The sequence below is a fragment of the Schistocerca americana genome, chromosome 6 (genome assembly GCF_021461395.2).
Source record: "Schistocerca americana isolate TAMUIC-IGC-003095 chromosome 6, iqSchAmer2.1, whole genome shotgun sequence".
Taxonomy (NCBI): domain Eukaryota; kingdom Metazoa; phylum Arthropoda; class Insecta; order Orthoptera; family Acrididae; genus Schistocerca; species Schistocerca americana.
Window position 1 is genome coordinate 392,594,941 of NC_060124.1, and position 25,156 is coordinate 392,620,096.

Sequence of the window (25,156 nt, forward strand, 5' to 3'; positions counted from 1 at the left end):
CGTTTGTCCTCACCATGGCAACCACTAGTTCAACTATCGACTCTACAACAACTTCAGTGGAAAAAGCTTGCTCCTTCATCTTTGCAACGGGGTCTAACTTCACCATAGCAACCAGTGGTTCCAAATGGTTCACTGACAGGCCACGAGAGGGCAACCCATGTACTGCCAAACCGAAGCTCATTTTCCTACATATTTAAATATTTTTAACGCTTTTTAATTGACAATAGCTGTTTAATAAGCTAAGTTTAGTGTATATTTATTTCTAATTCTTGACAATGTTCTTTTAACTAAGAAATTTTAAATTGTAATTCGACTTATAACTCATTGGTTAATAATGACATCATGCAGTCAGAAGTGGGTGGAGCCTCCATTATATAAAGTAAGACGTGCACTGGTTTCTCCAGTTGTGATTCTCCAACAGAAAGGGGTTCCTACACAATGGTAATTCAACGTTTTATAGCTTTATAGCCGTATAACTCTATGTATTTTCATTAATGCATGTAGCCCTCTAATTAGTGCTTTGTATACATCTTGTAGGTCTGAAGATGACCACAGTAGTGGTCGAAACCGGTCACCTTGGTAAATAAATCGTGATCAAGACTGTTTTTAATAGTAATTATTATTGAAAATAGTTGATAGTAACATACAAAATACCGAGTTAGGGATTTTAGGATGCTTCATGACCATCTTAAAAATTTTGGGTACTATTACCACTCACATCTAAAACTGTAACGATACGTCCACTATTACCGTGGAAACACCCAGGTGATACATTCGAGATAGTTGAAGCCAAGTCCACTGTTTGCACGTTGAAACAATATTCAGATAACCGTTTCTGTACTTGCATCCTGAATTGTATCTTTTGTAAGTAGGCTGTTTAGGTTTTTATGTTAGTAACGCCACGTAGCGCTCTGTATGTGAATCAATGACTGTGCTGTGTGCAGTCTGTGACTGGTTGGACTCATTGTTGGAATATTCGCTTGTGTAGTGTTGGGCAGTTGGATGTGAACAGCACTTAGCGTTGTGCAGTTGGAGGTGAGCCGCCAGCAGTGGTGGATGTGGGGAGAGAGATGCCGGAGTTTTGAGAGGTTACTATGAGCGGACGATCTGGAAGTGTGTCCGCCAGAAAAAGGAAATTCGTAAAGATGGTTGTCATCAATTGACAGATGTATATGATGCCTGCCCGCATCTCGTGGTCGTGCGATAGCATTCTCGCTTCCCACGCCCGGGTTCCCGGGTTCGATTCCCGGCGGGGTCAGGGATTTTCTCTGCCTCGTGTTGGCTGGGTGTTGTGTGCTGTCCTTAGGTTAGTTAGGTTTAAGTAGTTCTAAGTTCTAGGGGACTTATGACCACAGTTGAGTCCCATAGTGCTCAGACCCCTCCATATGATGACTTTTGGACATTATTAAGGTAAATACATTGTTTGTTCTCTATCAACATCCTACATTTGCTAACTATGTCTATCAATAGTTAGTGTCCTCAGTAGTTAGAATCTTTTATTTAGCTGGCAGTATTGGCGCTCGCTATATTGCAGTAGTTCGAGTAATGAAGATTTTTGTGAGGTAAGTGAGTCATGAAAGGTATAGGTTATTGTTAGTCAGGGCCATTCTTTTGTAGGGATTATTGTAAGTCAGATTGCGTTGCGCTAAAAATATTGTGTGTCAGTTTAGTGACGATCAGAATAAGTAAAGAGAAAACTGTTTGCGTACGTTGAGTTTTGCTCATGTGTTTGAAAATCAAATAACGTACAAGTTTACCAGCACAGTCATTTATAATTTTTCAAGGGCATGTTTCACTTTTTCTGTGGGTTTAGTATTTTCACTTGTGGAATTAATGAATTAAAAAATGACACATCTTTATCTACTTCCAAATGTCGTATCCTAGTTTCCTGTCTCGTTCTCAGAAGTTCTAGTTTTTCGTGTTCGATCGTTACTAACGCCACAGCAATTCATCAGAAGCCCTACCACCTCGCATTCTTTTGTAAGCAGAGGATGAAACACTGTAACCTTGTGTCGATGAATTTCTTGACTCCTGAGTGTCTGAAGTACGAGCAGACTCATCTATAATAGCTGAATGATCTTGCTCACCTATGTCACAGATTTGCGAATCTGTTTCATCAGCTCCTATAACTATTTCCATATTTCTTGCTGTGCACTGATCTGCTAGAAAAAGGTTGTGCGTGCTGTGTCATCTGTCGCTGCAGAAGCACTTCTTTCTGACATCAGCTCTATGTACCTTTTTCAAATTCTGCACTAAGATTCTGCCAATTGTTTCTCTCATCTTTACCCGCAACCAATGTTATAATATTTCAAAACCGTTAAGACACGACATGCGCTTAGAAATTAATTTATTTTTGTTATCTTTACACGTATCTTGCAACTAAATTCATTTAGAAGTTCGTCTTTTTCTTTTAGAATGGGAGATTCAACTAGCGGATGCATAGTGAAAGAAGTTACGTCATACTTATGGCTGATTTTGCAGCCTCTGCCTATGCCAATACCTACAACTGAAGACTTTATTTCAGACAAATATTATGAAAAGTAGAACTTCCCAAACTGTATAGGGAGCTTGGACGACAAACACACAAGGGTGAAGTGTCCCTGTAAATCGAGCACTATGTCCCGCAAGTACAAGAATTTTTTTTCTGTTGTAATTCACGCCCTCATAGACGCAGACTACAGATTTACATTAGTTGAAGTAGGTGCATTTGGGAAACAGACTGATGCACGAATTTTCCGTTATTCACAGCTGAGGAAGTGGGTGGAAACAGCATAAGCTCCCGATGCCAGAAGAAAGGAAACTTCCAGTTGTGAAATTATCGCACTATTTGTTTTTGTTGATGATAAGGCATATGCTCTCTTACCTAATTTATTAAAACCGTATCCACGAAGGGGGCTTTATCAGAACAAGGAAACATTCAACAGAAGCTTATCAAGCCGCGGAATGCAGCTTTCGCATTGCTTTTTCAGAGTGGAGAGTACGAGGAAAAGCTATTGAGACCAAAACAGGTGCAGCCGATATGATAGTCAAGTCGGTATATGTGTTTCACAATACAGTTATAGATAGAGAAGGTTGTCCAGATTTAGCAGCGTTCGACATGCTGACGAAACATGGATGTGTACAGAGAGACAGGACTGACAGCAATATCGATCAGAAAGACACTTAAAGACTATTTCAGATTGCATCGCAGACCCAACCGTTTTGCGTAGATACTGTTTAATGCTGCTAAATGAAATACTGCTTTTTTAAATAGATGTTTATGTAGCACTGTTGCTTAAACACGTTTACCTTTGTACTGTTGCAGCTTTGTGTGTGTATGTCCATCACCATTAACTATTTGCACCGTATTGTAACATACGCATAGACATGTGTACGAAAATGGAAACAGAAAATTTTTCATTTGTTGTAATGCAAATTTTGCAAGATTTTGCGCCCATTATACAAAATAAAATACTCGTATAATCTTTATTTTTATTTTATGTTAATTTACTATGCAGAAGCTAAATTTTAGAACATTGTTCGGATACAATTAAAACATACGTGTGCGTAATTTTGCATCACACGCAGCCAACGTGTGTTCCATTTATGATAACGTGGATTAGATTAGATTATATTAGATTTACTTTCATTCCAATTGATCCGTAGTGAGGAGGTCCTCCAGGATGTGGAACATGTCAGAAAAACAATAATACATGACAAATATTTACAACTCAAACAAATAAGCTAATGTACCATTACAAACGTCCCAAGTGAAATGATCGTCATTTTTTTAATGAATGCTATATGAAAGAATCATTTTACAAATACTAATGCTGTGAAATTAAAAGAAAGAAGTTTTTTATTTATTTATAAGGTAATAAACGTGTAATACAACTACTATAATACTTATTTACAATGAACACATTACTGCACTGAAATGGTGCAGAAGTTAGATTGTACTTACACACACACACACACACACACACACACACACACACACACACACACACACACAGACACTTATGTACTAGTGTATATATATATATATACAAATCAGATGGTTCTACTGAGAAATTCATCAATGAAGTAGAAGGAGTTGGCCACCAATAAATCCTTTGGGCTTCTCTTAAACTGAATTTCATTGGTTGTTAAGCTTTTCATGGCTGCTGGCAAGTTATTGAAAATGTGTTTTCCTGAATAATGCACACCTTTTTGTACAAGACTAAGTGACTTTAAATCCTTGTGAAGATTATTCTTATTTCTAGTATTGATTCCATGAATAATTGAGCTGTTGGTTTGAAAAAGTAATATATTTTCATGACAAATTTCATTAAGAAATAAATATATTGAGAAGCAGTAGTTAGTATCCCTAGTTCCCTGAACAGGCTTCTTCTGGATGTTCTTGAGTTCACACCACATATAATTCTTACTGCACGTTTTTGTGCCCAGAAAACTTTATCTTGGTTTGATGAATTACCCCAAAAAATCCCATATGGCATTCTGGAACGAAAGTAAGCATAGTACGCCAGCTTTTTCATTTTTGTATCCTCTATGTCTTACACAATTCGCATTGCAAATAGAGATTTGTTAAGACGCTTCGGCAATTCTGGGATGTGTTCCTCCCAGTTGAATTTATTATCAAGCTGTAATCCCAAGAATTTAACACTGCCCACTTCTTCTATCTGCTTGTCATCGTATGTTAGGCATATACTCGTGGGACACCCCTTACAAGTTCTGAACTGCATGTAGTGTGTTTTTTCAAAGTTTAGTGACAAAGAATTGGCTAGCAACCAGTGATTAATGTCCACAAATATTTTATTAACCGATCTTTCTAAGACTACACTTGATTTGGTATTTATTGCAATGTTTGTATCATCAGTAATCAAAACAAACTTGGCATCTGGTAATGTTACTGATGAAAGGTCATTGATCTACACAAGAAAAAGTAAGGGCCCTAAAATGGAACCCTGGGCGACCCCACATGTAATTAGTTCCCAGTTGGATGTTGCCTGATAACTTGATACATGCCTCTTTCCAATAACACCCTTTGTTTCCTGCCAGAGATATAAGATTTGAACCATTTTGCAGCATTTCCTGTTACACTATAATATTCTAATTTACTTAAAAGGATATTGTGATTTACATAGTCAAATGCTTTTGACAGATCACAAAATATACCAACTGGCTGCAGTTTTTTGTCTAATGAATTAAGCACATTTTTACTGCAAGTGTAGACAGCCTTCTCAATATCAGAACCCTTTAGAAATCCGAACTGTGACTTTGACAGTATGTTATTTGAGATAAGATGGTTATAAAGCCGATTGTACATTACTTTTTCTAAAATTTTTGAGAATGCTGGCAAAAGTGAAATTGCACGGAAGTTTGATGCTATTTCTTTATCTCCCTTCTTAAACGTGTCTTAACTTCAGCATATTTCTACCATTCAGGAAATATTCCACTGATAAACGACTGGTTACACAGATAGCTTAATATGTTACTTAACTCCGAATCACATTCTTTAATTAACATTGATGATATTTCATCATACCCGCTAGATGTTTTCGATTTTAAAGATTTTATGATGGACATTATTTCTGCTGGGGTAGTGAGGGTCAAATTCATATTATGGAAGTTACTTGGAATGTCTGGTCTGAGGTATTCCATAGCAGCATCTACAGAGCCTGACAACCCCATCTTTTCAGTAACAGTTATAAAATGTTTGTTAAAATGTTCTGCAATACTATACATATCTGTCACCAATGTATCATTTACTTTTAATGCTACTTGTCCCTCTTCATGTCTGGTTCTACCGGTCTCCTCCTTCACTATATCCCATATTGTCTTTATTTTGCTATCTGATATGACTATCTTTTCCTTGTAATATATTTGCTTTGATGTCCGTATTACAGTCTTTAATATTTTGCAATATTTCTTGTAACGTGCTATAGCATCAACATCGGAACTGCTTAGGATTGAGAGATACAGTTTTCTTTTTGTTTTACAAGATACCCCTATTCCTTGAATAATCCATGGCTTTTTTTTGCAGACTTTGCTCTAACCTTGGTAAGTTTTGGGGGAAAACAGTGTTCGAAGAAGGTTATATTTTTCACTCATGCCATGAGCACTGTTAACATCAGTCCAGTGAATGTCTCTGAGGAGTGTCCTAGAATAATCAATTTTTGGCTTATTGATTACCCTCTTGAGCTCAGATTTAACAGATTTTATATCCTGTTCAGTAAAAACTTGAAAATTAATGAAAACATTAGCTACGGATCTACGATGCCAGTATAATCTTTCGGCTGTATCGTTTCTTAACATCCGGTACAAGGCCACAATACAATACGAGCCTCTCACTGTGTTTAATAAAACAAATAACAATTACATTTTTCATAACTTTCAGGAAAATTGTTATAATATTATGTGGCACGAAACACCTTTGTTCATAATACAAATGTCCTCGCTCAGCTGAATTTCCGAACTAGTGCCAGGGTTCTGAGTTGTCCTAGTAACTTCCCTTCTCATTTACGCAGTGCTGTCTTTAAGTTCTCATAATTTGGCATATTTGCGGCGAAATCTAAACCTTTATCTTTCAAATCTTGAAATTCCTATTTCAAAATTTGAAAAAGAGTTACTACCTTTTTCTTGGTGGACTCATTTCCTGCAATTATACAACCGTTTGTTAATCTGCGCGTCTGCTTCGTCAAGTGGGCAAGAACGTTGCTGTTCAACGGTGACTCTGACATTTACAATTTTCAAACGGTCTCGGCACTTACTCCGTTCCGAATTCGCGCACAACCAGTACGTGTACTCATCACATTTTCTATGCACCCGGTAGCGATGACGACCCGTTTCCTTGTTTTACGAAATTATACGAAAACGAAGGCGTCGGCGAGTATACTGCATGTCCGCTGGTGACAACACATTCGGCCGTTGACGTATGGCATAAATTGGCAGGCGGAGACCACTGCATAAAAAAATCCCTCGTGCACAACTGCTTGATGGGAAGTCCTACGGTACCTGCGCCACCATCAAAAAGGTCGGAAAACCACGATCTGAAAGCTCACGTAGCTCAAGTTGAATACAACACGATCCACCTTCCGCCCGTTGGTAAGCCCTTTGTTCATACTGCCTGTGGCCAGTACCTGACATAACATCTTATACTGTGTTTTCCTGAGACACAATTCCTGGTAGACGAAAATAAATTTTCAGAGACAGTTTTTCGCTGTCGTTTTACAGGTTAAGACCTGAAACGGTTTTACTAGTCCGGTCAAACTTATGTTTGCCGATCGTCAGTCGTTTTACGCAAGAGGCCTCCGCAAATCAGCTGTTTCAATTTCTGAATTAGTGAGCACAATGGTTAAATATGGGATGCAGACAACCTCATGTTCAATCTAATATTTTTATTTCTCCATCACTGCACAAAAAGTCATTCCAGACTAGCCGAAATTTTGTAAAACTCAGCTGTTACGAGACGACCCAAGCACGTTTCGGATACAGTTGTGTGTTTACAGGGGAGTGAAATTCGATTGTGGAAGAGGAAATCCGGCAGCTAGAACTGCATTTCCAGAATCGACATTGCAGTGTTTAAGGAAGCAACAAGAAGCAGCATCGGGAAATAAGTTTCCGAAGTCCGTTTTTGGGAACGCGTTAGTGCGTACGCCGTTCCAATCTGTGTCGACCATGTCGGCTATTTGGCATCTTTTCGGTCCTAGCTGGCCATCTTCGGCAGATAACCTTTCGACGCATTTGCGAAACTAAACCACGTGAGCTGTGAACGGTTTCCTCGCCGATTCTGACGCTCTTTCTTTTTCTTACGTCAACATTACATACAGAAACTTGACTTTATTAACGAAAACCAGTTGATGTCTTACATGTGATACCCTTACAGTATGAATTATGTTTTCTTCTAACATTGTAATACTATGACATATCCAGTATCCTTGTGAAACTGATCCATGGATGAATAAAACTACTACTGCCACTACTGTTGCCGCTACAGTCGCATAACATCACATCTCATGCGCTGCTGCGAATAAACAGTTCCAGAGTCAGCTAGATGAAAGAGTGTGCGTTGCAAAATCAACTACATACATCTCCATAGCCTCTGAGTATGCCTCCTGCAGAAGGAAATGGAACATTATCAACAGAAATACGTCATAGAGGCATAGATCGCCGTCTAGTCCACAGAAACCTAATGCCACCATGGTTCTCCTGGTTTTTAGTCGTGGTAAGGTAGTATCAGTATTGTGACTGGAACACGTATTACTACTCAAAACAAAATAAAGACACGTAGAAATTGGCAGTAACAGAACTGCGCTACAAATAGGAAAGCCGCATTTCTTTATTCGCCACAATGGTGCATTTCCTTCATGAAGAATGAGAGTTGCATGTTAAGTGTATCTGTTGAGCGTAGGTGTAGGTGTAGGCGTGGGGGACTGTAATTGTGTGTGTGTGCGTGTGTGTGTGTGTGTGTGTGTGTGTGTGTGTGTGTGTGTGGTGTGGTGTCTTGTATGAAGACGAGAGAAGGGATAGGGTGAAACGTGTTGCCAGTGCATAGTCTACTTCTCTCGAATAGCTCCTACGGTATGGAAATGAGCGTTTGGCGTCATTGGCCGGGAGGCTCCTTACGGGGCAGGCCCGGCCGCCTTCGTGCGGGTCTTATTACATTCGACGCCACCGGATGGGAATGAAATGATGATGAAGACAACACAACACACAGTCCCTGAACGGAGAAAATCCCCGACTCAGTCGGGAATCGAAACCAGGCCCCTTAGTACGGCAGTCCGTCATGCTGACCATTCAGCTATCGGAGGGGACACTCTATGACATAATGTGGACAAGGTGGAATTTCATCCAGATCACTGCTGCAAAATCTGATGAACAGGAAATTTACACTACTACCTTTCCCCCAACGGGCCAGATAAATACACGACATGAAAATTTCTTCCACTCCCGGGATTCGAACCGGCTTACCTCCGTTGTGAATGCCACCGCGTAGGTATGCATTACCGACCTATTTTCACAATTTTTCAGCTTTTAATAAAAATATCCCACTTTTAAATAAAACTGCAAATTTTATGTAGATCTTTGAGTCGATTTTTTCTATCTCTTTGGATAATTTGTTCAGCGTTATGAGAGCTGCCTGCAGTTATGTCCATTTCTAAACTGCGACTTGCTGAAAACTCTTCTTCGTTAGAATATATTTCTCAGTAATAGAGATATGTCAGAGTACTTGAATGACAGTAGTGCTCCTGTGGTATCGTAATGGTTTCCGCTAAACCCTGAAAGGTGTTAAAGTGCACATTACCTAGCTAATTTACGGATTAATTGATTTGCTTCGCTAACGTGCAGAATCAAGAGTTTTCCGCATTTTACCCAGGTAATGTGCACATTAACGAATTTCGTATCGTTCAAGTTCAAGGTTTGTTTCTCTCATTTTCTTCCGCTGCTCCTTCATCTATATCTACTTCCACATCTACATAGAGCGAGGGAAAAGCGACTGTCCGTATGCCTCTGTATGTGCCCTAACTTCTCGTATCTTATCTTCATGGTCCTTACGCGCGTTGTGTGTTGGTGACAGTAGAATTATTCGGCAATCAGCTTCAAATGGCGGTTCTCTAAATTTTCTCAATAGCGTTTCTCGAAAAGAACGTCCCTTTCATCCAGCGACACCCATCTGAGTTCCCGACGCATCTCCACAACATGTAAGTGTCGTTCGAACCTACAGGTAACAGATCTAGCAGCCCGCCTATGAATTACTTCGATATCTTCCTTCAATCCGACCTGTTACGGATCCCAAATACTCGAGCAGTACTCAAGAATAGGTCCTATATGCGGTCTCCTTTACAGGTGAACCACTCCTTCCCAAAATTCTCCCAATTCGCCTTTCTTACCACAGTTCTGCCATTGCAGCAGCAGTAACCGGTCTAACAATTGCGCCAGACACTTGCCGACGGCAGTGCAGTATCTTGTCTGTTTACACATCTCTGCATTTGAATATGCATGCCTATACCAGTTTCTTTGCCGCTTCAGTGTATGAAGAATCGTGCCTTTCATTCAGCAAGTAAAAGAATCCCATACGAATCCATGTTTTGTTGTTCCGCAAAACTTTATTACAGTCGATAAATACTGAAGAAGACCGTAAAAATTAGAAGATTCACAAAAGACTATGATTATGGGACCACAGTCAAATCTTACTCAAAAGAACTCTCCGTTATCCCCTGCGTCTACAGAACCGCCTATAGAAATGCAAGTATTTATCGATAGTAATCTTAAATTACATTCTACAAAAAACGTACAGAACCGCTAGGCCACTCCGGCCGGCTCTGACGATACATTTATGAAGAATATTCACATACCCTGCATCTGCAAGGAATCATCTCTACATATTGAAGAAGTCATCACCGAGTCACTCTCATCTTCAGCAGAATCAGGTACTCAAAAACGTGTTTGTTCATGTAATTTCTGGTAAAACAGATCGTAAAGCGGAAGGGTATGACAAGAATATATTGCGCAACATCTTTGAAAACAATATGGATCATAAAATTCAGCGTAATGAAACCAAGAAATGTTTGAAAAGGAAGCAAAGAAAATGCCACCAGTTTTTAAAGCGAAGCACCCAAATGTCGATGAAGGTGTCGCTGTGAGAAGTAAAGTACCTGAAGTAGAGAGACCAAAAACTGATACCTGCTCAATTTGAGCTGTGGTTCTTACTGAAACAGAGGATTTCTTTTATAAACGTGGTGCTGAAACGGGTGTTTTAAAACAATTCTTTGCAATATCTGAACACAGTGTTTGCAAATGAAGATTTTTAGCGAAAGAAGTTGTGTCTGCTGTAAAAAAATCCTTACGTCAAACAGGAACGAAACAACGTCGTGGTACTAAGCAGGATTTCCGATAATGTGACTGCAAATCGAAATGTACCACCAACAGCTATGCTTGTCGGAAAAACCAGTTGACATGTAATTCAGAGTGCCACCAATCTTTAGATTGTACTAACAAACAAGCATCATTTCATCACATGTTTTGCAAATTCATTTTCTTAATTGTAAAATGCTTTAAACTGTTTGGGTTTTTGTGTTATAGTTTTTTAATCGAATGATGATTGACTCAGTCAACTTATTTGTTGACTGTTTGATTGTATTAACTTGATTCTTTAGTTTTCTAAACATAAGTAAATAACATTATGTTAATTTAAGCGAACAGTTTTGTGTTACCAGAAGAGCCAACACCGTGTTACGAGGGGAGGCCGAAATGCACGCGTTTTAGCTCACGCAGGCTGGCGTGAGGAGGGAAGAACTGTACTGGTGTGAGGTCTGGAACATGACAAGGAATGAGAATTTAGAAAGCGGACATAATTAGTTTTATACTTAGCTTTAATCCATTAATAATGAACATCGCTCTTGACGGTACATGATTCACAGTATTATCTGTTCAGAATACATTCTTGAAGGTAGTACTTTTAGTAACTGAATATGGCGCCTTGCTAGGTCGTAGCAAATGACGTAGCTGAAGGCTATGCTAAACTGACGTCTCTGCAAATGAGAGCGTATGTAGACAGTGAGCCATCGCTAGCAAAGGCGGCTGTAGAACTGGGGCGAGTGCTAGGGAGTCTCTTGACTAGACCTGCCGTGTGGCGGCGCTCGGTCTGCAATCACTGATAGTGGCGACACGCGGGTCCGACGTATACTAACGGACCGCGGCCGATTTAAAGGCTACCACCTAGCAAGTGTGGTGTCTGGCGGTGACACCACAAACAGAAACGTTGCTATTGTTCCAGCAAAGATCTTGTTTTCATTTTAACGAGTGCCCAGTAGAGATTACCTGGGTAATTGGCAGATTACCTAGGTAATTTGAGAAATGGAACAATTATCGGCATTTTAATGGATCATCCTGGTTAATCTGCGCTTCAGTGGTAACAGATGTAATCAGTACCCCGTGCTAGCATTCACTCCTGTGCAGTGGTTTGCTTGAGTGCTCTTAGGCTCTCTTTCTTCTTGCTGCTTCTGCAAGAGTGCTGGGAACTTGGATGTTTAAAAATAGGAGGCTATTTATCTCCTTTTCCTTCTTCTATGTCATCATGACAGTGACAGGACTTGGGATAGCAGATGCGTGAAGGAAGCTTCTTCTTCTCCATCTGTTATCACTATCTCTACAAACTACAGCCTACACTGTTTCGTTTACAGCTCACGTTAATAAATGTAAACATTCATGTACCGACATTATCACCAGAGGCTCTTTAGTGTTATCTTGACGACTAAGGAGGCGGATCGTGCCACAAACGTGTCGTTGCTTTTAATGAAGCGCTGTTTGATGGTGCTGGCATACTCGGGGCATTGATCGCAATGCCAACGGCTCAGACGGACCTCGCGCGCGTCTGAGAACAGCCGCCGTTGTGACGTCAGAAGACGTGTCTAGACGCGCCAGGCGGTTCTGGCAAGGTGCCGGTGGGCGTGTGCTTGCCTGGCTGCTAACCCGCGCCGCAGCGGCGAAACATCACTGCCACTCAGTCACTCGCCCCTCACCCGAAAATACACAATTTGTCAATAAGCTCCTTGTGTACGGGAAGTTACGTCTCTCTCTGTCAGTTTTTGGCGGGATCAAAAAGGTTGGAAGTTATTCTAACTCACATCTGTCTTGAAGAGAAAATGGAGAGTACTGTATACCTTTTCGTCAGTTATTGGGAAAAACGAGACAAGTTTTACGAATATATGAGATGAAGAGAGAAACTTGCCGTTACGTACTCGAGATTATTTGTGTTGACGTTGAAAAATGTTCAAAAGTGTGTGGAACCTGATGGGACTTAACTGCTAAGGTCATCAGTCCCTAAGCTTACACACTATTTAACCTAAATTATCCTAAGGACAAACACACACACACACCCGTGTCCGAGGGAGGACTCGAACCTCCGCCGGGACCTGTTGACATTGATAAGCAAGATTATAAACACTTCGCACTACTTCAAAATAGATTTAGCAGTAGAGAGATATGTTGAATAACCTTCATTGACAGTCATTCAGCATTCTTGTGAAAGACCTACTTAAATGTTAGAATAAGATACTCTGATTCTTAAAGAAGTGAACAGTGGAAACACATAACCATACTTGTAAACCACCTCATATTACAGAATCACTACCCTGCTGGCGTAAAAACGCCAGTAATCAGGAATAATAATTCGTAAACAGCTAATGCCCACGTACCACAACCCAAGAAAGATACTCTACAGTAACTTTAAACATCAACATTGACACACGCCACCTTTCTCTCTTGAACAAGTCTAATTTTTTGAGTTTATGCAGAAAATATCTAATACAGATTTTTCCTGTATTGCAGATGAGATGCTGCAGTGACTGTATACAACAGAACATACACGTGATCAAACATACATTTTTCATATTAGGTGCATTATGTAACCACCTATTGCCAGGTAATCCATATCAGCGACATCAGTAGTCATTAGACATCGTGATAGAGCAGAATGGGGCGCTCCGGACTTCGAACGTGCTCAGGTGATTGGGTGTCACTTGTGTCATACGTCTGTAAGCGAAATTTCCACACTCCCTAACATCCCTAGGTCCACTGTTTTCGATGTGACAGTGAAGTAGAAAAGTGAAGGAACACGTACAGCACAATAGTGTATATGCCGACCTCGTCTGTTGACTGACACCGCCGACAGTTGAAGAGGGTCGTAATGTGTAATAGGCAGACATCTATCCAGCACATCACACAGCACATCTATCCAAACTGCATCAAGAACCACTACAAGTACTATGACAATTAGGCGGGAGGTGAGAAAATTTGCCGGCCGAAGTGGCCGTGCGGTTAAAGGCACTGCAGTCTGGAACCGCAAGACCGCTACGGTCGCAGGTTCGAATCCTGCCTCGGGCATGGATGTTTGTGATGTCCTTAGGTTAGTTAGGTTTAACTAGTTCTAAGTTCTAGGGGACTAATGACCTCAGCAGTTGAGTCCCATAGTGCTCAGAGCCATTTGAACCATTTGAGAAAATTTGGATTTCATTAGTCGAGCGGCTGCTCATAAGTCACACATCACGCCGGTAACTGCCAAACGACGCTTCCCTTGGTGTAAGGAACGTAAATATTAGACGACTGAACAGTGGAAAAATGTTGTGTGGAGTGGCGAATCACGCTACACAATGTGGCAATCCGATGGCAGGGTGTGGATATGGCGAATGCCCGGTGAACGTCATCTGCCAGCGTGTATAGTGCCAACAGGAAAATTCGGAGGCGGTGGTGTTTTGGTGTGGTCGTGTTTTTCATGGAGGGGGCTTGTATCCCTGGTTGTTTTGCGTGGTACTATTACAGCACAGCCCTACACTGATGTTTTAAGCACATTCTTGCTTCCCACTGTTGAAGAGCATTTCGGAAATGGCGACTGCATCTTTCAACAAAAAAATGTTCAAATGTGTGTGAAATCTTATGGCACTTACCTGCTAAGGTCATTAGTCCCTAAGCTTACACACTACTTAACTTAAATTATCCTAAGGACAAATACACACACCTCCGCCGGGACCAGCCGCACAGTCCATGACTGCAGCGCCTTAGACAGCTCGGCTAATCCCGCGCGGCTCTTTCAACAAGATCGAGCATCTGTTCATAATGCATGGCCTGTGGCGGAGTGGTTACACGACAATAATATCCCTGTAATGGTCTGGGCTGTACAGAGTCTTGGCCTGAATCCTATAGAATACCTTTGGGATGCTTTGGAACGCCGATTTTGTGCCAGGTCTCGTCGACCGACATCGATATCTCTCCTCTGCGCAGTGAAAAATGGGCTGCCATTCCCCAAGAAACCTTCCAGCATCTGACTGAACGTATTCCTGCGAGAGTGGAAGCTGTGATCCAGGGTAAGGGTGGGGCAGCACTGTATTGAATTCCAGCGTTACCGATGGAGGGCGACACGAATTTGTAAGTCATTTTCAGCCAGGTGTCCTGGTACTTTTGATCACATAGTGTAACTACTAAAGTAGTTTAATGTGGTCATGTTTTATCGAGAGCGTGAGTTATTTAAATGCGCAGTTGCGAGGTATTGAACCGGTCTTAAATAGCATCTTGGTCCCCGCCGGAAATGGTCGTTGCAGCTCTTAACATCTGGATTGTCACCTGCTGTGAGCATTCAAATGGGTCTGAGCATTTTGGTACTTAACATCTGAGGTCATCAGTCTCCTAGACTTAGAACTACTTAAACCTAACTAACCTAAGGACATCACACACATCCATGCCCGAGGCAGGATTCGAACCTGCGACCGTAGCGGTCGCGCGGTTCCAGACTGAAGCGCCCACAACCACTCGGCCACTCCGGCCGGCGCTGTGATGCATTCCTCAGGGCCACTGGATTCCCCGTCCTCTGGCGGCGTTACTCGTATGCGTGGCGCCACGCAACGGACAACAGCGAGCGACGAATACCGAGTGCGCTGGCGGAACTTTCAAAAGTGTCGCCTCTCGCGTAGCTGTGAGCGGTGTTCTCCGGGTGTGGCCGACGTAGATGACGTCGGTACCGCACAAGCTGCCTCTTCTTTTTGTCAAACTGTGCCACGGAGCCGTGACCCGACACAGCGCCTCTTCCTGAATGGTCCGATCTACCTCTCGTATGGTCAGGATTCTTCTTTAGAACCACATCTCGCAAACTTCCTTCTGCTCTCGTCTGTACTGCTTGCAGTACATGTTTCACTCTGCGCCAGGCCAGGTAAACACCGTCAGAACAGACTGGCCTAAAAATTAACTTCAAATTCGATGTTAAAATACACTCAAAGACAAGAAAGAATACGACTCACCGTGAAGGGATTATACGAGTCGAACGGAAGTCGGTAGATGTGACGTACATGTACAGACAAACAAATGATTACAATTTCAGAACGACTGGATGATTTATTCAAGAGAAAGATCTCCAAAAATTGAGCAAGTCTATTGGTCAATCTCTGGCCCTTATGCAACCAGTTATTCGGTCAGAGATTGACTGATAGAGTTGTTGTATACCAACATGACGGGTATGGTGCCAAATTCTATCCAATTGGCACGTTAGGTCATTAACATCCATAGATGGTTTGAGTGCCCTACCCATAATGCTCCAAACTTTCTCAATTTGGAAGAGATCCGGCGACCTGGCTGGCCAAGACAGGATATGACTGGAGACATTACGGACAGCTGTGGAGTACCAACCTACACTACTGGCCATTAAAATTGCTACACCAGGAGGAAATGCTGATGATAAGCGCGTATTCATTGGACAAATGTATTATATTAGGACTGACATGTGATTACATTTTCACGAAAATTGGGTGCATAGATCTTGAGAAATCAGTACCAAGAACAACCACCTCTGGCCGTAATAACGGCCTTGATACTCCTGGGCATTGAGTCAAACAGAGCTTGGATGTTGTGTACAGGTACAGCTGCCCATGCAGCTTCAACACGATACCACAGTTCATCAAGAGTAGTGACTAGTGTATTGCGACAAGCCAGTTGCTCGGCCACCATTGACCAGACGTTTTCAATTGGTGACAGATCTGGAGAATGTGATGGCCAGGGCAGCAGTCGAACATTTTCTGTATCCAGAAAGGCCCGTACAGGACCTGCAACATGCTGTCGTGCATTATCCTGCTGAAATGTAGGGTTTTGCAGGGATCGAATGAAGGGTAGAGCCACGGGTCGTAATACATCTGAAATGTAACGTCCACTGTTCAAAGTGCCGTCAATGCGAACAAGAGGTGACCGAGATGTGTAACCAATGGCACCCCATACCATCACGCCGGGGGATAGGCCAGTATGGCGATGACGAATACACGCTTCCAATATGCGTTCACCGCGGTGTCGCCAAACACGGATGCGACCATCATGATGCTGTAAACAGAACCTGGATTCATCCGAAAAAATGACGCTTTGCCATTCGTGCACCCAGGTTCGTCGTTGAGTACACCATCGCAGGCGCTCCTGTCTGTGATGCAGCGTCAAGGGTAACCGCAGCCAAGGTCTCCGAGCTGATAGTCCATGCTGCTGCAAACGTCGTCGAACTGTTCGTGCAGATGGTTGTTGTCTTGCAAACGTCCGCATCTGTTGACTCATGGATCGAGACGTCGCTGCACGATCCGTTATAGACATGCGGATAAGATGCCTGTCATCTCGACTGCTAGTGATACGAGGCCGTTGGGATCCAGCACGGCGTTCCGTATTGCCCTCCTGAACCCACCGATTCCATATTGTGCTAACAGTCATTGGATGTCGACCAACGCGAGCAGCAATTTCGCGATACGATAAACCGCAATCGCCTTAGGCTACAATCCGACCTTTATCAAAGTCGGAAACGTGATGGTACGCATTTCTCCTCCTTACACGAGGCATCACAACAGCGATTCACCGGGCAACGCCGGTTAACTGCTGTTTGTGTATGGGAAATCGCTTGGAAACATTCCTCATGTCAGCACGTTGTAGGAGTCGCCACCGGCGCCAACCTTGTGTGAATGCTCTGAAAAGCTAATCATTTGCGTATCACAGCATCTTCTTCCTGTTGGTTAAATTTCGCGTCTGTATCACATCATCTTCGTGGTGTAGCAATTTTAATGGCCAGTAGTGTAACTGTCGCCAACCATACGGCTGGACAGTCAGGGGTGATGATCTGGGTGCCATTTCTTCTCGTAGCAGGACACCTTTGGTTGTTCATCCGTGGCATTTTTTTCAGCACGGCGATACATCGACGATATTCTACGTATCGTTTTATTGCCCTTGATGGCAGGCCTTTGTGGCCTTACTTTTCAGCAAGATAAAGCCTGCCTGTACACGGTGAGAGTATCTATTGCTTGTCTCGGTGCTTGGTACGCCCTATCTTTTTCAATAAGGTCGCCAGATCTCTCCGAAATGGACGGATTGAGCCAACGAGCTCGGCGTTTTGATGATTTGACGCGCCAGTTAGATAGAATCTGACACGTTATCTCTCTGGAGGAAATCTAACAATCAGTGTCAACCCGAATAACTCATTGCATAACGGCCAGAAGTGGACCAACGCGTTACTGACTTGCTCAATTTTTGAAGCTCTTTCTTTTGAATAAATCATCCATTTTTTTCTGCAATTGTAATCATTTGTTTGTTTGTAGATGAACATCACATCTACCAATTTCCCTCCCATTCCTTCAATTCGGATAATTCCTTCGTTGTGCGTCGTATTTCTTTTTTTTTTTTGTCTTTGAGTGTATTTTGTCTTTCCAGAAACGCTTACCATCGTCTTCATCTACATATATATCCCGCAAACCTTCGTGCGGTGCTAGTCATTTCCTTTCCCGTTCCACTTTCAAACAGAGCGAGGGAAAAACGACCGTCTTTATGTCTCCGTATGAGCTCTAATTTCTCGTCTAACCTTCATGGTCCTTACGCCGAATGCATGTTGGCAGCAGTAGAATCGTTCTGCAGTCAGCTTCAAATGCCGGTTTTCTAACTTTTCTCAATAGTGTTTCTCGGAAAGGTTTTCTCGTTTCAGTTACCGAAACATCTGTGTAATTTTCGTGTCTTGCTCGAATCTACCGGTACGAAATCTAGCAGCCTGCCTGAATTTCTTCGATGCCTTCCTTTAATCCGACCTGATGCGGGTCCTAACAATCGAGCACTACCCAAAAATGGGTCGTCCTATGACCGTGTTCTCCTTTACATATGAACCACACTTTCACAAAATTCTCCCAGTAAAACGCAGTGGACCATTCGCCTTCGCCAGCACAGTCCTCATATGCACCTTCCATTTCATATAGCTTTGCAACGTTACGCCCAGATATTTAAACGACTTGGGTGTGTCAAGTAGGACGCTACTAGTGCTCTGTGCCAACATTACGGCTTTCTGTTTCCTACTCATGTCCATTAGCTTAAATTTTTCTACATTTAGAGCTAGCTGCCATACATCACACCAACTAGTGATTTTTCCTGTCTCCTGTATCCTCCTAGCCGGCATCGGTGGCCGAGCGGTTCTAGGCGCTTCAGTCCGGAACCGCGCTGATGCTACGGTCGCAGGTTCGAATCCTGCCTCGGGCATGGATGTGTGTGATTTCCTTAGGTTGGTTAGGTTTAAGTAGTTCCGTCTAGGGGACTGATGACCTCAGATGTTAAGTCCCATAGTGCTCAGAGCCATTTTTTCGTATCCTCCTACGGTCACTACTGCCAGTCTGAATGTAATATCCTCTTTAATTCTGCCACCGCCGATAATTTTCAGCAAGAAAAAGTTTTAAATTATGTGTGAAAATAAGTGCAAATCACAAAGTTTGAGAGGTGGCATGAACCTCCTCTCATATTTCTATCTTACGATTCTCCTCTCTAATTGCCTGCGGTGGAAAGTTGCTATTCCTTCACACGCGGACTTCCCACGCAGCGTCTCTCGTCACCCGGGTGGTCCAGTGACAGGCGGGCTCCGTCTGACTTTGAAAGGATAAGCCGACAGGCGTGAGGGGGTCGAGTGAATGCTTTCCAGACACCGACATTGTCAAGAGGCACACCCACAGGGCCAGAAGTAGCGTCTGGGCTAGAGGTTCCGTTACTTCGCAGAAACGTAGCGATAACACTTTCTGGCGGGCTACCAGCGAGGCGTGGGAATGACTTGTGTACCCAGGCAGCTGTGGCGGGAAAATTCCAGCGCTTTCTGCAAAATAGTAACTGTGATTGGCTTGCTCAGGGCATAGCTCTGTGACGTAGCAAGATCGGCGCAGAAATTGGCGCCAAGAATCTCCATTGGTGGAATGGTAGCGTTCCGGCAATGGAGTGGAATTTTCCGCCGGTTTTCGAGTTGCTGATTGGAACGTTTAACCACGGCCACTGTCGTGGGGGCGGGAATGTTCTGTGTTCGGTTTTGTACGGGTGCTCTGGTGGGTAGTTGGCTCTCGCCTTTCGGTCGAGGACGTCGAAGCAACCAGCCAGCGGCTCCGGTACGGCAGATCGTGTCCTGGGAGTCAAGAAGTCGGTTTGGTAATGTATGTCCGCAGCACCGGCAGATAGGGATTTTCCTCGGTGACAATCAGAGCTCAGCAGAGCGCGCCTGTTCGTCTTTTTCTAACTTTGTTCTGTCTTGGGTAGCAGCAATTAATGTTGGGTTGGCTATGTGTTTTCTCTAAGAATTGAGTTGCTAGGAATTGGCTGCACATATCACTTCGTCATAATCCTCACAATCTAGTTTTAGGGACAACTTCACTTTCACAGCGTTTGTTTAAGTATCCAATTAGAGCCAATTTGATGTATTGTTAATGTTTCATGTGTTGTTGTTTATTATTTTGTGTTTAGTCTTAATAAATCATATTGTTATTTTGGACAGAACTTTCATTCTGTTAATAGGTAGAGCAACCACATCATTCCTCACTATGTTAATGAAACCTTCGCTTAATTAACTTATTTATCAAATTAAATTATTGCAGGTGCCAAACTCTCTTCTACTCCACTGGCAGGGTTGATTAGAGTCAGTTCGCGTATTTTTTTTTATCCTTGTGCAACAGCAAAAGTTAGAGCTAGAATAGGGGGGGCTCAGAGCATCATGAACATATGTAGATTCTAGAAGAATTGAGTGTTAAATACACTGCTAGCCCCGGCACCTCGCATAAAATGGCGACCCTTAGCCTCGGATCTTCCCTGTGAATCTTCTGATAAGCAAGTATTATTAGTAGTAGGGACACTCAGAATTTTTTTTGCTTAATTTTTTTTATTGATTGATACCCACGTTTTTTTCTGGTAGTTCCGCGTTTAGTTTTAAGTAGCGGCGCATGATTACTGTTTTTGTTTTGAGTGTATATTTTTTTTGGTCATTGTTTTTGTGTTCCTTTGATGGTGTGTCCGTATCACATCACACTTTGTTGGGTTTGTGTGCGGTTTCTGTACCACAACAAATCGTGCGTATAATTACAGCGTTGGAGCGACGTTGATGAAACTTTATGTCTATGTGTAAAAATATATGGAGTAGATTAATTTTATTGTGCATTTTAGATAAATTTGTTTTTTCATGAATGATAACGAGAAGTAAGGCACGACTATTATCGAGCGACGCTAAAACAAAAGAGGATAGCATAATGGATAAGGGGCAGTTTACCGACGGGAATAGGTTCGGAGATGAGATGGGCACATTTTTAGCAGGACAGGACGCCAGGGTCATTGATGAGGAAGGTGATTTGGACGCGATCTTAGAGCAGCGTTGCGGCCGTGATTATGATAGTGAGGTAGAGGATGAAACAGAGACAGTCACACAGGTCGAGACGGTAGCAGAAGTTTATAATCAAACGAACGAGAGCAGACAGGGGCCAGCTCGGCCACGTCAGAGCTCTAGCGCCCAGGTGTCCAGAGTTACATCACCCATGTGTGACGAGGATCAAAATGATGACATTAACCCTATACTGAGCTTCCTACGATCAATGAAAGAAGAAGCTGACGAACAACGTAAGAAGGAGAAGGAAGAAGATGAGAAACAACGTAAGAGGGAGAAGGAAGAAGCTGACGAACAGCGTAAGAGGGAGAAGGAAGAAGAGGAGAAACAACGTAAGAAGGAGAAGGAAGAAGCTGACGAACAGCGTAAGAAGGACACTGAGGCAATAATTTCGCATATAGGGGAAATTCGTGGGGAATTACTAACAATAAAGAAAGAATGTGGAGAAGTAAAACAAATGTCAATGGCTGCACAAAAAGTAGCAGGCCTGGCCAAAACGGCAGCAATAGGGGCAATGAAAGTCGCGGAAGCAACTTCTAAACTCGCAGGGCGCTTGCGACGTACAACACAATCCCACTCAAAATCCCTAGCGTTCTTAAAGACTCAGGGTAATATCGCGGTTGCGAACAACACGAAACGAATGGAAGAAGTAGAGAGTCGGATAGCAAAACTAGAGCAAAACGGGCACACGAGCACTGCGCGTTCGGATACCAATGATGGAGTACACAGAATTGTGTCTCCGAGGAAAAGCCCGCCGTGCTCTAGCCCAATGACCGAGTGCGGAACTAACAATGCACACGCAGAAACAGCGAGTAATAGCTCCAATAATTGTAGCCCACTTGTGAATTCTGAGTGCCACTTCCACTGTGGTACTGAGGTAGCACATCACAGTTATCACCAAGATAGAACAGGACACTCAGCAGACGTGCAAGTATCGGAAACGAGTGACAACACCAGTGCGAGGATCAGACAGGATTTTGATCAGAATCATTTCCTGTCGATACTTAAATTCCAGAAGTTCAAAGAAAATGGAGGGTCGATGCATCCGAAGAGCTGGGTGATGCAGTTTACAAATTCATTACCGGCATCATGGCCAACCCAGGCAAAATTAGAATTCATGTGTGGACACATCGAAGGCCAAGCCGCGGAAAAGATGCGGGGTGTAGCAGTGACGTGTCGGACTTATCAGGAATTTGTTGGTGCATTCCTGCGGACCTACTGGTCAAAGGAAACGCAGGACAGGATTAAAGAGGAAATAATATTTTGTCCTGAACTGGAAGTGTCCGGGTATAGGAGCGCAACCAAATTTCTTGATGAGTTACTCAAGAAGAATCAATTTTTAGATAGTCCATATAGCAACGGAGAAATCATTAAATTTTGCTTTTCCAAATTGCCAGTTAGGTACCAACAGACACTTGTCGGCAAGTGTGGATCTGACATAGAAGCATTCAAGAGTCTATTGCGCGAACTCGAAGTAGTCTTTGATAAACAAGACGCAAAGGACAGGAAGAAGGGGCAAAGTAACAAATACCACGGGCCAGGAAGGGAAGACGACAACAGATCGCATAATCGCACTGGTCAGTTAGGAAACCAGGGTTACGGAAATCAAGGTTACGCTATTCAAGGTTATGGAAACCAAAGACACGGAGACCAGAACGTCAGGGAGCGGGGTCAATCTAGACAAGGAATCTGGGATAGGAGGAATAACGAACGGCAAAGCGACCGTAATTGGAGAGAGCGAAACCAAGGACAACAGTGGAACCAGGAGATTGAAACTAGACCCGCAAATCCTAATGCACGTCAGAGGAGGGGGAGCTTAACAAGGGATTGACGCCAGACTAGTGCGAACACAGGCCGCCGGAATTTCGCACGTAATCTCGGACCTGGCCAACTACGGATGATACATTACGAAGATTTATCAGAAATCCTGCTCGAGGAACATAAAGCAACTCCTCGACAAGATCGGCAGCCTCTTATCACAGTAGCAATAGCTGAAAAGAGTATGAATGCGATAATAGATAGTGGAAGCTACATAACAGCAATATCTGAGGCAGCATACAAGAGGTGCTCTCAGGAGATGTACTGGCCTGTCCTATCGGTCAAGAAAACCAAAATAAAAGGGGCATTAGCGGGTAAATGTACAGAGGTCACCCAACAAACAAGACTGGAATTCTCCTGCCAAGGATACAAAATAGAGTCTAACTTCTGGATCGTGCCAAATCTGGCGATCGACATGATAATAGGAACGGACTTCCTAAATGAACATGAAGCGATAGTTGATCTAGGACGAGGTGAAGTGGTTTTGAGGAAAGGGAATCCCGTCCACATTAAGTTCGACGACCAGCTGATCCCAGCTCAACTACCGTCTAACTGTGTACGGATAAACTATGCGTGTCTGAAAGACAGAAAGGAAGAACAGGTCGACGTTGCGGGTAGGGGAGAGGACACGGATGAGAATGAAGTCGGAATAATGGGAGAAATAAAGGAGAAAATAGAAGAAAAAGTGGAAGCAATAAAGAATATAAGGTGCGACCACCGCAAAGAACTTCATAAATTACTAGTAGAACATGCGGAGGTCTTCCTTCCCAAGACAGGATCAATAAAGAACTTCCAATATGAATTTCGTGTACGTCCGCACAACCAGTTTCGTGTGCCACCCTATCCAATCCCCTTGGCATATCGACAGAAAGTAGCAGCTGAAATTGCGCGAATGCTGAGTGAAGGAATAATAGAACCTACGGCTTCAGCCTATAATAACCCGTTAAGAGTAGTCGAGAAGGCAGACGGTAGTATTCGTTTAGTCTTGGACTCGCGACAAATTAATACCATAATAGAACCCGAAACAGACAGACCGGAACGATTGGAGGAACTCTTACAAAATTTCCATGGAATATCAATCTTCTCATCAGTTGATCTAAAATCGAGTTTCTGGCAGATCGAGCTCCATCCAAATTGCAGACAGTACACAGCCTTTTTAGCATTTGGAAGATGTTACCGGTTTCGTCGTCTCCCATTTGGTTTGAACATTTCGTCTGCCGCATTCATTCGGGGACTGGACGGCATACTAAGCGATAATTTGAAACGTCATGTCACCAGCTATGTGGACGATTTGCTGATCGCGGAGAAATCTTGGGGAGAGCACAATGCGGTCCTCGGTGAACTCCTTGCGACATTCAAGGAATACGGAGTGACTATCAATATCGAAAAATCGAATTTTGGGACGTCCTCTGTCAAATTTCTATGACATATCATCACGGGTGAGGGCATTGCGCCAAATCCCGAAAAGATCGAAGCGATTGAAAAGTTTCCCATTCCTACGACAAAGAAGCAGTTAAGGGGGTTCTTGGGGATCATAAATTTTTACAACCGCTTTATACATGTCAAAACTCAGAGCAGTCCTAGGTTGCATCAACTTACAGGAAAGAAGATTCCTTGGGAATGGGATGAGGCGGCCGAATCCGAATGGAAAGCATTAAAATTCGCATTATTACAAGCACCCATCCTATCACACCCTAACTTAGCAGAAGAGCTTTGCATAGTAACGGACAGTTCATACTCAGGTCTGGGTGTCATGGTGTTCCAAGACTATGTACATGAAGGAAACAGGGTGTGGAAGACAATTGCGTTTGGTAGCAGAGTACTAGCCAAGAGTGAGAGGAATTACTCAGTAACCGAGTTAGAGGCGCTGGCTATTGTATGGGCGTTTGAAAAATTCAGATACCTTCTGTTTGGTCGCAAGACGAGGGTCTACACAGACCACAAGGCACTCGAGTTCTTGATGACTGCAAAGCTTAATCACAGGCGGCTCATTAGGTGGGCATCATATCTGCAGCAGTACAACTTTTCGATAGAATATATCCCCGGCAGTCAGAACATTATTGCAGACGCCTTGTCACGGTCACCGATCGGATTTGAGCACAACATGGAAGAAGATCTGGAGGAAAATCACTACTGCCTTTTTTATATGCAGAAAGTAGCCTTTGAAAATTTTATTACCTGTAGTGTGCA